This window comes from Cupressus sempervirens, chromosome 5, assembly GCF_028749045.1.
Source record: "Cupressus sempervirens isolate cs-2001-9-10 chromosome 5, ASM2874904v1, whole genome shotgun sequence".
Classification (NCBI taxonomy): Eukaryota; Viridiplantae; Streptophyta; class Pinopsida; order Cupressales; family Cupressaceae; genus Cupressus; species Cupressus sempervirens.
Genome location: NC_143122.1, coordinates 578,916,868 through 578,929,376, shown reverse-complemented (window position 1 = coordinate 578,929,376; position 12,509 = coordinate 578,916,868). Strand labels below are relative to the sequence as shown.

Genomic DNA, 12,509 nt, shown 5'->3' with positions numbered 1-12,509 from the left:
CAGTCTATGTTCATAATAAATTCTTTGCCCAAAATCCTAAAGACAGCCTGGACCACTAGAAAGTACATGTTCAGGTGGACTTCTCTGAGATGAATACCTGTTACGGGTTTGTCAAAGGCAATCTGAGAGGGAGGGCCATTTAATTTGATGATGATATTCATCTTGAAAGTCCTATTGGCTACTCCTAGACTACTCCATTTAAAGACATCCTTGGAATCCAAATCTTTCCATTAAGCCCATCTCCCTCAAAGATCACATAATCTCTTACATTAGGGCCCCATTTGGATTCCAAATAGATCTTAGTGAGATGAAGGGAGGGATGAAGGGAGGGATAAAGGTCTAGAGCCTTATATCCTACCAAAGACTCATGCCAGAGTAGAGCATCCCTACCATCCCCAAGATTCCAAGTTAGTTTATTTTGAATAATAGGTTTGCATTTAACCGGGAAATTCCAAAATCTCAAGCCTTTGGGAGCATTTCCTTCCCTAAGAAAATTGACCGAATCCAGGGAAGTAAGGTATTGATGAGTTAGGATCTTGACCCATGTTAAGTTAGGGAACCTGATTATCCTCCAAACTAACCTAGCTCCTAAAGCCTTCCCTTGAAGTTTGATATTCTTAATACCTGCCCCCCTAATTCCTTTGATTTCCAGACCTGATCCTAAGAGCTCAGGGAAAAAATTCTTTATTCTGCACTTCCTTGCCACAAAAAAGACCTAAGATAACCATTAATGTCAGTCAATTTACCACTTGGAAGATCCATATAGGAAAGTTGATATATTGGTTAAGTTGACAAGACAAAAGAAACAATGGTCTTCCTCCCTGCAGAAGAAAGCAACTTGCCCTTCCACCCAGCCATTCTTGGTTTCAATTTCTCTAAGAGAGGATCCCAAAGCCTAGATAAATTCTGACCAGAGTTTAAGGCAGGTCTAAATATTTACAGGGCAACATGCCCTTATTAAAATCCATAATAGCACAAATTTGCTCCACAATACTAGGTTTGGTACTAAATAAGAAAATGTCAAATTTTTCTTTTATTAATTTCCTGCCTTGACGCTATAGTATAATTGTTCAGAATGTGTTTCAAGGCTAAGGCCTCCTCTATCGAGCTTTCCCCGTATAACATGGTATCATCAATAGAATGTTGATGAGTGGTTGGTTCTTGGTCACTAGTAATGGGGATACCCTTTATCTCCCCTAGCGACATAGTCTGAGAGATCTTCCTAATGCATCTATCATTAGAATAAAGAGGAAGGGGGAAATAGGGTCCCCCCGCCTAAGTCCAAGAGAGCTATTAAAAAAGCCTACCAGAGTGCCATTGACTAGAATAGACATTTTTGGAGTTGAAATGCATTTAATGATTAATTATATCCATTGTTTGGGGAAACCATAGGCTTCTAGACATTTGCATAAAAAATAGCCAATCTATCCTGTCGTATGCCTTATTACTATCTAACTTGATAAGCATTCTAGGGGTTTTGTTGTTCCAGACTAAATGAATAGCAACCTGTGCTATGATATTGCTATCATATATAGATCTACCTGGGACAAAAACCTGTTTGTTTCTCACTAATGAGATTAGATAAAATCCTTTGGAGTCTAGAGGCCAAGATCTTGGTAAAGAGCTTATAAAGAGTACTGCAAAGAGCAATAGGTCTAAAGTCATTACAAGTCTCAACACTTTCCTTCTTTGGGATAAGAGCAATAAAAGTATTATTACTTCACACAACACTTTTCTAGAGTTCCTAACACCTTCCAAGGCCTTTGTTATATTGTCTCCAATAAAGTCCCAACACCTCTAGAAGAAGGCAAGAAATCCATCTGGCCACGAAGATTTATCCGGATGCATTTGTTTAAGAGATGATTTGACCTCTGTTTTAGACATTTTCTGCAGTAGTAGCTTATTTTGTTCCTTGGAGAAAAATTTAGGGATGTTTGAAATAACATCTTGCTGGGCAGATAGGTTAGAACTTAGAATTAATCTCACTGTTGTAGATTCTCTCGAAGTAAGAGATTGCCTCCAAGCTAATTTCATTAGGAGAGTTCTTAGCACTCCATCCACCCCTTTGATAGTCGTGATTCGATTCATCATCCTTCTTTGTTTTGAGTTGTTATGAAAGAACTTGGTATTTTTATCACCTGCCTCCAACCAAGCCTCCCTCGATTTCTACCTCCAAAAAAATCTTCTTTGGCGAGAACTTCATACTGCTACATAAGCTTTTTCTCTTCCAAGAACTGAGATTCTCCCATCCCATGCTCCAAAACTTCACTATTGAGGGATTCCAAAAAAAATTCCAAAGTCAACTTATCCTCAAATTACAAAAGAAATCTAATTTCCACTCCTTCAATTTATGTTTGATAACTTTCAACTTACAACCTAGAACAGTTTGGAACCCGAGACTTTTGTTTCCTCCCACCATTGTTTGATTATTTTAAGATAGTAGCCACAATTGCTCAAATTTAGAAGGACAATGTTGGGGCATTTGTCCTCCAACATTTTGAGATTGACAGGAAAGTGATCTAATTCTGATATTGTTTCACTTCAGAATGGAATCAAATAGGAAAAGTTGACAGATCCCCATAAATAAGGAATCTATCTAATCTTTCTGTAATATTGCTAAAACCTTTCCTTTTATTGTTCCAAATAAAGGCGTCATTTAAACATTTCAATTCCACGAAACCTAGCCTATTTACCCAATCAGAAAACTTCGTGGATGCCAATGAGAGGGAATTGCTACCCCCACATTTTTCAGAGGAACGAAGGATAGCATTGAAATCCCCTCCTAGAATGGATAAACCTTCCCTTTCTAAATTTAGCCTCTCCTCCAGTTCCTTCAATAACCTACATTTATCTTGATTGTTGATTGGATCGTAGACATTAAAAAGCCTATAATGTATATCAGATCTTATACCTTTCACTAAACCAAATATCCAGTTCCTATGGAAAAAGGAAGAACTAGACACATTTCTTGGTGTAACAAACGGTTTTTCATAACAAAAATAAAGACAGTTTATAAAAAGATTTTCCCAACATTCATTGAATAGATAACTGAATTCCTTTTCATATGACATTAACCGTTTTAACTATCAACGATTAAATGAAATAACCATGTTCAACTGAGATAACCATATCAATGATCAACCAAAATAACTAGTTTAATGATTAATTGAAAAAAACTATATCAATGATCAACTGAAATAATTAGTTTAACGATTAACTAAAAATAATTGTATTCATGATCAATTGTAATAACTAGATTACTGATTAATTGAAAATAATTGTATCAATGATCAACTTAAATAACTAGTTTAGCGATTAACTAAAAATATCTGTATCAATAATCAACTGAAATAACTAGATTAATGATTAACTATCTTTTCTACATACAAGTAAAGTAAACACTTATCATGGAAAGAAGAAAAGAAACATACAAGTATCATCCAGTGGGTCTTTAGTTGGTTGTGCAAGCCTCGGTTTTTGGTAAGAGGAGAAGTATTGACTTAGGCTTAACCTCCCAACCTCGGACCATACTTATCCCCACACAATCTATTGAATTAGCAAGGCCCTCCCTACCCCGGGATTGGGCTTGGGATATTCTTAGTCCACCCACCTAAGCATTTTGATGTTTAGAATGTCCGCACAGTTATGGACAAACATGTCTGCATAACTGACATCAAGTGATCAATAGATGGCAAACATGCCTTTAAACTACCTTGGCCAAGGTTTTCTGATGGGTTCAACGACCCGATCACCACTGCTCGAATTGACAACAAGAAACATTATTAGGGACGAGCATGAGCTATTAAGTATGGTTATATAATTTTATTTAATCATATATGATTTCATCTTTCATGTTCTTGTAGATATCATTCTCACCTCTTCACCTTTTCATGGCTATACAGCCGGTGAGTCTTAGGTGTTCGGATTCTCAAAGCAATCGTTGTTCTATTAATTCATGGCAAATAGTTGCTTCCAGCATTTCACATTCTATGATTAAAGACTTGCAAAAATAAATTCATTGTATTCTAACTTCCAATGGTAAAACAATTTATGATTCCATGTCTTGGGTACTTTGCTACGATTTATAGTAAAATTTCCTAAAGTTATTCAAGTATGAAATGAGTATAATCTACAATTTATTGCTATGGAATTTGAAAAGCATTAATTGTTATTAAGGGAAATATAGCAATATTTGGAGAATGATCAACCACATGACTTGGTATAAATTTTGGAAATGCCTGAGCCTTGCTAGATGTTGGATAACTATTCTTCAAAATGTTTCCACAGTGTGTAAAGGCACCCTCAACTTCAGCAAGGTGGAAATATACGGCAACCTGTACAAGAATGGAAGCACTTATATTCTGCAGAGATCTGAGTTTGACAGAGGTTCGAATGGTGTGTGAAGTCGGAACTATGAGTAATAGCAAAGGCGGAATAATGGAGAAGTCGAGAATGAAAAAAGAAGAGTCGATCTTGAGTAAGGCAGTTGGGTGCTTGGAAAAAGATATCCACCTCTCACTCACGACTTCAATAAAAAAGGGAAAGATGTGACTCCTTGGCTTCCGTAACATAAGAATATTTTGCCAATTAAAAACACCAAGTGTTCAATCGGTTTCAAACAAGGAAAAGAATAAAAAGATGGAAAAAGAGTTGAAAGGTTATAATTTGAAAATTATTATGATTTATATTTATATATGTACATGTAAATATATTGGTGAGGTGGCATCATTTTATTATAAGAAAATAATATGATGGTGTCACTTCATTTTTAAATCTGTGTACTTATATAGATAAATATTATAACAATATGGTGAAAGATCATTTAAAATCCTTTGAGGTACGTATTATATTTTAATTAAATTATTTTATGTTTCTTAAATTATTTATTTAATAGCTCATGCGGGTACTACAGATGTATCCTGAGTTCAAGTCGTTAGGTCCTTACTAAAGAAGTTTAAGGTCATACCTATCAATCCTCTTGACTGGACTAAGCAAGTATCGCATTCCGTTGATCCCGTTTAGCAATGCTTCTCGCCTTCATCTTCTCCTGCAATCACCCGTGATACACTTCCACCATAATAACAGTTCCATAATAATTTTCATATAAACATTTAAAAGACTTTAAATTATTAACCATAATTCCAAAATCAAGCAACTACAAAACATCATATAACAAATAATGGTTAACAACCATCTTCATTAACAGTTAATACAACAGATATAAATAACTACCTTCTTCACATGATTATGAAAGAAAAACCCGTTAAATCCAACAGCTTATGAGCGAATTTAAAATTAGGTCAAAATTTGGGATGTAACACTTGGGTCCCATAACAGGGCAAGCCCATTTGAGGCACCTACTGCTAGGGAGTCCCTTACCTCCCTCCAACCTAGAGATCTCCTAAATTTACACATCTCTTCACTATTTGATTTTTTTTCTTGAAGAAGAATAATGCTAACCTTAGTTGTAGAAATGCAATGATTTAGAGGCCGTTTCTTGTTAGGGACATTAAGGCCCCTAACATTCCATGCAATGATATTCATGGGTTGTGGGAAGGATTTTCGTCCTCACTTCCTTAGAATTTTTGCACAAGCAGAAGCCCCTCTACTTGGAAGGGAAGCTCCTAAACCTAGAGGGCCTAGATTGTCCTCAGCCAACTCCTCTTGGTTCTCAAATCCTAAGACTTCCTTATGAGTGGAAGGGAGTATTTCCTCTTCCCTTTGATTAACTTCCAGAATCTTAGAAATCAAAATAGATTTATGTAACTTCACTTCCTCCTCATCACAAATCTCATCCAAAAATTGATTCATTAGGTCTACTACTACCATGTTGTTCAAAGCTTCAATTAGCATATTGACTTATGCTTCTTTTCGCTCTGGAGTTTCACATGGGACTTCGTCTAGAGAGATCAAGTTGTTGAACAATTCCTCATCCTCCTCTGAATCCTGAATAATTTTATCCGGTTCCTTAAAAGGGGTTGCCTGAAAAGATGCATGCGGCAAGGGGCATTCTTCTTCATCATGTTTTGGTTTAATGATTACTGATTTTAGACAGGGAGGGCATTCCCTAATCTCCCCTACCTCCAAAGCATCCACTAGGTAAATCGAGAAACCACCACCCACTTTATTAAGTGAGATTTGAATATCTAGATTCGCCCCAGGGTGAATCTGATTACAAACATCTTGAGGCAAAGAAACAATTGGTTTTGGTTCTACTCTAAAAAGACCTTCAACTAGTTTGACCATTTCTATTAATATCAAGAGATTTACAATCAATAACATTTACATCTACTTTAACTATAATAATTGAACGAGCAAGCCATATCCCCTACCGTTCCTACAAACGATCCTAATTTATCACCTATGTCCCTAAGCATATCCTTAACCAGAAATTCATTCAGAAGATTGGGAAGTTAGGATAGCTTTCTCTACTTCAAAGTTTGTCGATTTCTTTGGATCGAAGAAGGGAATCCATTCTAAAAAATTTGAAGGGTAATCGTTCAAAACAAGGGTTTTCCCATACATGAGCTTATTTCTTAAATCTATGCTATCACAAGCCAAATATATGAATTCCTTTTCCATTATTGTTAAGCTAACATGCTTACCTAGGAGTATTTTAAGCCAATTTGCTACAGAAAACACCTCCAAATGTGAACATGTCCATTGAGCAAATAATCCCAAATAATGGTATCTGCTTTGAACATATTTTACTGAGTGCTCTAATAAACAATTCTCCTCTCGTTCCCATTTCTCGACTTCATGGTTGTGATTTGCAGTTGTCAAAGGTCCCTCAGTTGGGGATTCCTTCCTTCTATGGTTTCGGGAAGACAGGTTTGGTTGAGATTTATTATCCACCATTTCTACATTCTGTAAGGGGTCAAAGGAGTTAGATTGTTTCCCTAATCGCCTACCTCCATTGCCCATAGGAAACCTAGTTGGGGGGTTGTTCCTTTGCTTGATGGAGAAATTTAATCTTCTCTTCTTGGATCTGCAAGACCGAACCTCAATCCATCCATCTTTAAGCACATTACTTTCTGGATGCAAATGCAGCTTTTGATAGAAGGGCAAGGCATACTTGGTTCGCCAAAAGTGAATGCATTGTCTGTGATACCTTAGCAAGTTTGAGAAAGATCTACAATTTACTAGATTCGCAAAGTTCACAGGAGCAAAGGCCATCGCATATTTTTCAATTTTAACTAATTTTTATCCTAAGTATATATGCACCTAATTTGTTAATCAGTAACTATAAATTCTCAACTTATAATTTTACAGACAATAACTTTAAAATAATTATTAACCAAATCTAAGAGTAAAAATAAAAATAAATTTCAAAGTAAGTGTTAAAATTTCTATCACCCATTTGTTGACGCTTGAAAGCGACTGGAGCCAAGCTTTGAAGTGCATTGCAATGAATTTTCTCCAAAACTCCACATCCTCATTTGGTTTTGCAGCTTCCACATTCTATGTTTCTCAAAAGCATTAATTTAGAAACTTTCTCTAACATTTAGCAGACCGCTATCTTCGTTGTTTTAACCTATAAGATCTTGCTCTGGGTTTGATCACTAAAGTTGTGGGGGGGAAATAGCTTTGTTTCGTTGTAACGCGGATTTACCATCTTCTTAGGATCTGCTCTTCAATCTCCTAACTCTTCAATTTCATGGAGTATTTGGGATTTCCAATGGTACTTGCTCTACTTTTTGGAGAACATCTTTCTTTGGCACTCACACGAAATGAATCACAAATCATTTGTCCTCAATTTGGAAGCTTTTGGTATATTTTAAACAAGATTTATCGATGAAAACTGCTACTTTCTTTACTCCTCTCACACCCTGCAATACTCTGTTCTTGTTTTCAAGGATTCGAACTTGAATCTAAGCTGCGGGGGAAGGAAAAGAACAGAATTCAGGTGCGTTTGCCTGCCTTTTTAACTCCAGAACTCCATGTCTTTTTCCCTCTGAAACTCCCTCTAACTGCTATGTATCTTCAATGAAATTTCCAAAACAAACTCTGGCTGGAAAATAATTTGACTTTTGTACAGAATTTGAGCAAGAACAATTTAGCCTGGACCAAATTGAGTCCTTTGGTTGGAGGGTTTAATCACCTACGAATCTTCATTATAATCTTATGAATGATATAATCTCTTTGAATCAGGCATGAGCTGTAACCAAGGAATTGTGGATATCTCCACAGTTCTGTTACCATCTTTATTGGTTTTTTGTTGCAACTATGCCAATATGCCAAATCTCAAAGCAATGGAAGAAGATACCACCGTCAAAACAATGGAAAAATTTTCTGGTTATTTTCAAGAAAACAGTTATAGCCCGCTGGATTATCAGACTTTAATTGTCAACAAAGAAAATTTGCAGCACCTAATTTTATCTTGAAGAGATGGGTATTAATCAGTTTACGTGTGAATTTACGCACAATAGTGACGGTGAACATGGAGGCTAGCAAGACAGTCGCATGAGACCCAGGTGATTTTCCTCTTTGTATTAACTCAAAAGCTTGAACGTGTCTATACTACGATAGTTTTCTATTTATGATAGTTTATTCAAATTTAATAATATTATTTTATTTTTAATAATAATTTTATAAGTTTAGAATATTTATATTAATTTTAAGTTTAATATAATATTTATGTTTTAATAATAATAAATTTGACTATATTGTTTTATAATATAATTTGATTTTAAACCTGTTTAGTAATGTTAAACTTTTTTAGCAATTTAATAGATTTATAATTTATAGATTTCTTAAATTCAAATTTAAGTAAGATGAATTTATTATTGATTTTCTTTAGAATTTTGTATCCTTATCAAACTTCATCCAAATTTTATTGTTTTTGAACTCAAATTTAAATTTGAACCTTGTGATTCAAAAATCAAAATTCAAATAGAAATTCAAATTATCAGCAAATAGGATTTTCATTTATACTGAATCTATCTAAGATTCAAATATCATAAAAATGACTACAATGAGTAGCATGATATGAATCATGACCAATATCAAAATGAGTACAAAATCGATATGGGACCCATAATATTTTAGGGTTCAAATATACCCTATCAGACAAAAAAAAAATATATTGAAAAGGCAACTTTATTGGGCCCAACTGCCACCACCAGATGCCCAAAGTCCCTAGGACAGTTGAGGGATGCCTAGGAGCCCCTCAAATGTCCTTAGAGATCTAGGAGTCCCCAAGCACTGAAGTTGTGCGGCAGAGATGCGGTGATGCTTGGGCAGCAGTCGGGGACATCCCAGCATCGAGTACTTCTGGATTTTGGGATAAGTGCATCTCCCTAGGTTTCACTGAATATTAATAAAAATGGGTGAACCCATAGTTTGTAGACTCAGTCTCAGAAAGTACTGGGCAAGCCCAAAAATTTCAACTTGACAACTTAGAAAGAACTAAAAATCAAAATCTCTGAATTCGATCAATGAAATAAATTAAAATCTCTTCAATAAATATTTATTTTGTAAAATTCAACTAAAAAATGTATTCAAGTTAAAAATTGACATCTTGAAAGAGAAAATGCATGGTTTGATGGAAAAAAAGCATGTGAAAAACACATTTTAACCAGCGTCTTACTTGCATCAACATTTTTACCCATGGTTTCTTGCGTCTTTAAAAAAGTGAGTTAAAACTTGTGAGTAATCACCCAGCCAAAAAAAATAGAGTACTCGGCAACTCTGGGAGTACTTAGAGAGTTTGCAAACTATGGGTGAACCATTGAATTGATCAACGCTAAACCAAAAAGGGTGCACTATAACATTTCTCAATACTAAATCAGATCGAAATGTATCAATAGTAGAGATTTAATATATTAAGAATGAGCAAGGAAACATTATCTCTATTACAGACATCATTTTCCTTCTATTTTTTGTTTGTTGCCTTTCCAAAGAGATCTGGGGTCTCCATTAGATGGCTAGAGATCCCCTTTTCTAAGGATCCATATAAAACTCCCGATTTGGAGCATAATGTCACCTACAATCTTTCCTGTCCTAGGGACAATAGGAAATGTAATCTGAATGTCCCAAACCCCAACATGCCCCACACTGACACAGCGCAAAATAACAATGGGAAAAAGTTCCAGAATATGACACTTGCAAAATTATATACAAGCTTTTTTAAAGAATATACAATCTTCTTTTCCAGACAAAGGTTTAATAGTAGTATATTAAAATCTAAATACATCACATTCAGATTTGGGATACATAAGATTGATGCATAGCTGGAATGTACGAGACTCACCAAGTCTGCAAGCACTCCTGAGTCCAAGTCAGAGGCAAGATTGGCAAATATAAGGACTCAATCCATTGAGTCTTGACTTAGGAATTGCAAGTCCACTAAGCTTGATTAAACTAACTAGTAGAAAGCTTAACTCATTGATTTTTTTTTTTTGCTAGAAATACAAAAAGAAGAAAGACCTGGAAGGAATAATCATTCAACAATAAAATAGGGAAAAAAATCACTCAAAGCATCCACGTGAACAATTAAACACACAAATGAACTTTTAAACCCTATTTTCACTGCCCATTTTGATTTTATTTACCATTCTCTTCACTCTTACTCTTGTTCTTATTTACATTTTGCTAGAGAGGTGTTCATTGCTTATGTAAAAGAGTTGGATATGATTTGATTAGAGAAATTTTTGTACACAAGTTGATAGGAGTTGTTCCCATAGTTTTTGAAGGAATTTTGCAATGGCCCTCATCTAAAATATTCACATAAAACGCTCCTACAATCTATGAGCATGATCCCATGAAAGAGGGACCTCTCTTGATTAATCTGGAGAAATGCAGCTGATCTGATCTGTCTTTACTCTTTTTCTTGGTTATTAACCTAGTAAAATGTGGCTCCTTGAAAAGCAATAATAGTAGAAGAAGACTTTTTTACATCAAAAAATAAAATAATTAATTGAGGCTACTATCATTCTAGTAAGGATATAAACAAAAACCTAGAACATAGGCTTCAAATTTCAAGAAGTGTTAAAAATAGTGGTCCTTGAATCTCCATATTTTCTACAGAACAAATAAGAGCCAATTCCAGTGTCAAAGACGTAATTTTAGTATAATTTGCTATATTATTTATCTGCTAAACGAGATATGTTGTTCTCCCAATCTTGACTTTCATGTACTATATGATTTCAATTGAATTGCATAAAACCTCCAAAGGTTAGAACTTAGAACTTAAATCTCACCAGATAAATCATAAGAATGTGCATTCAATCAATAAGAGTAATCACTTCTTAAATCCAATAATTCATGATGCTAGTACAAATAAAACACAATATAATGCGTAATACAAGCACCATAAGCAAATGGTAATTTCAAATGATATAATATATTATAGGATATGGATGAAAAAATGGCCATTATTCTTCTGCAACAGTAGCATAGGCATAAGGAGAATGGTAGCATTATTTAATCCAATATATACATTCACGTGCTTTTATATATCTAATACAGTCATTTCAACACTTATACTTACTGGTAGGAGTGATCACTTGCTTTTCAGTGAATGGAAGATGTCCCAGACCATTCTCAACAACCTGATGAGACAATGAAGCAATATTCTTTTTGAATAAAAATGAATTGGTACAAAGAGACCAAGTCTTGTATACTTCACAATGTTTTTCAACCCAAAGATACATTAGATAAAAAAGGTTACCAGACGAATAAGCCGATCAGAATAAAAAACAAAATCATGTGTTGTAGTTTGACGGTCTCGTATTAATGTATGCATCCCACGTATCTGCCACATCAGATGCATTCAACTTGACTTTATAAAAAATGGTGTTCAGCTTTTGTTAGCTAGCAAAAAAATCTAACACTTTATTTCCTGGTTCTGTTTAAATCTCCAAATACTACAGGTATCATCCCCTTCTGAAATATACAATCCTAATACTTATCTTGGCAGAACACTTGGATAAGAATGGAATAGCCAACAACCAGCCTTACAAGTTACAGCAAATTTGGAAATTTACGCAAGTAAAATATCTTATACCTGGAAATTTGTTTGTATTACAAAAACATTAGGATAAATCTTGCATAGATCATGTTGCTCAAGCTTTGTCTCAATGTGTTGCACAATAAGATTGATCGCAACATGGTTGTCTCCTCCGCGGGGAATAATAACATCAGCATACTTTTTTGATGGCAATACAAAATCATCAAATGCTGGCTTTACAAATTTTGCATACTGCAGAAAAGCATAACACAAGACATGACTACTAGAATTATAAGGGCACACGGAACATAAACAAAAGCTTGGAAGGTTCTGTGTGCAATGTAAATCAACTTAGAAGTGATCTAAACACTAACAAACATCTTTATCAAAAATGCAATACATAAAATATTTTCCCAAATCATACCCCATTGGAATTTTTTGTCCAACTCGGCAACTTGGTATCATGAACAGATAAACAGATACCATAATTCCCCCAAGATATTTTTCAAGTCTCCAAAAAAAAAAGCTATTTCTGTAAAACTGAAAATCCAAAAAGAGG

The 12,509-nt window shown here is 34.8% G+C and overlaps 1 pseudogene across 1 annotated transcript in view; it reads right to left on the bottom strand.

Moving 5' to 3' along the window:
- The window catches only part of LOC149557255 (uridine/cytidine kinase UKL1, chloroplastic-like), a 200,238-nt pseudogene that overhangs the window by 31,376 nt on the left and 156,353 nt on the right, over window positions 1-12,509 (bottom strand). Inside the window, exons 8-10 of the transcript XR_016364861.1 lie at window positions 12,008-12,202; window positions 11,672-11,755; window positions 11,492-11,552 (exon numbers count right to left, since the gene is read on the bottom strand). The product of XR_016364861.1 is annotated as a uridine/cytidine kinase UKL1, chloroplastic-like (transcript). The remainder of the gene's footprint in view (window positions 1-11,491; window positions 11,553-11,671; window positions 11,756-12,007; window positions 12,203-12,509) is intronic.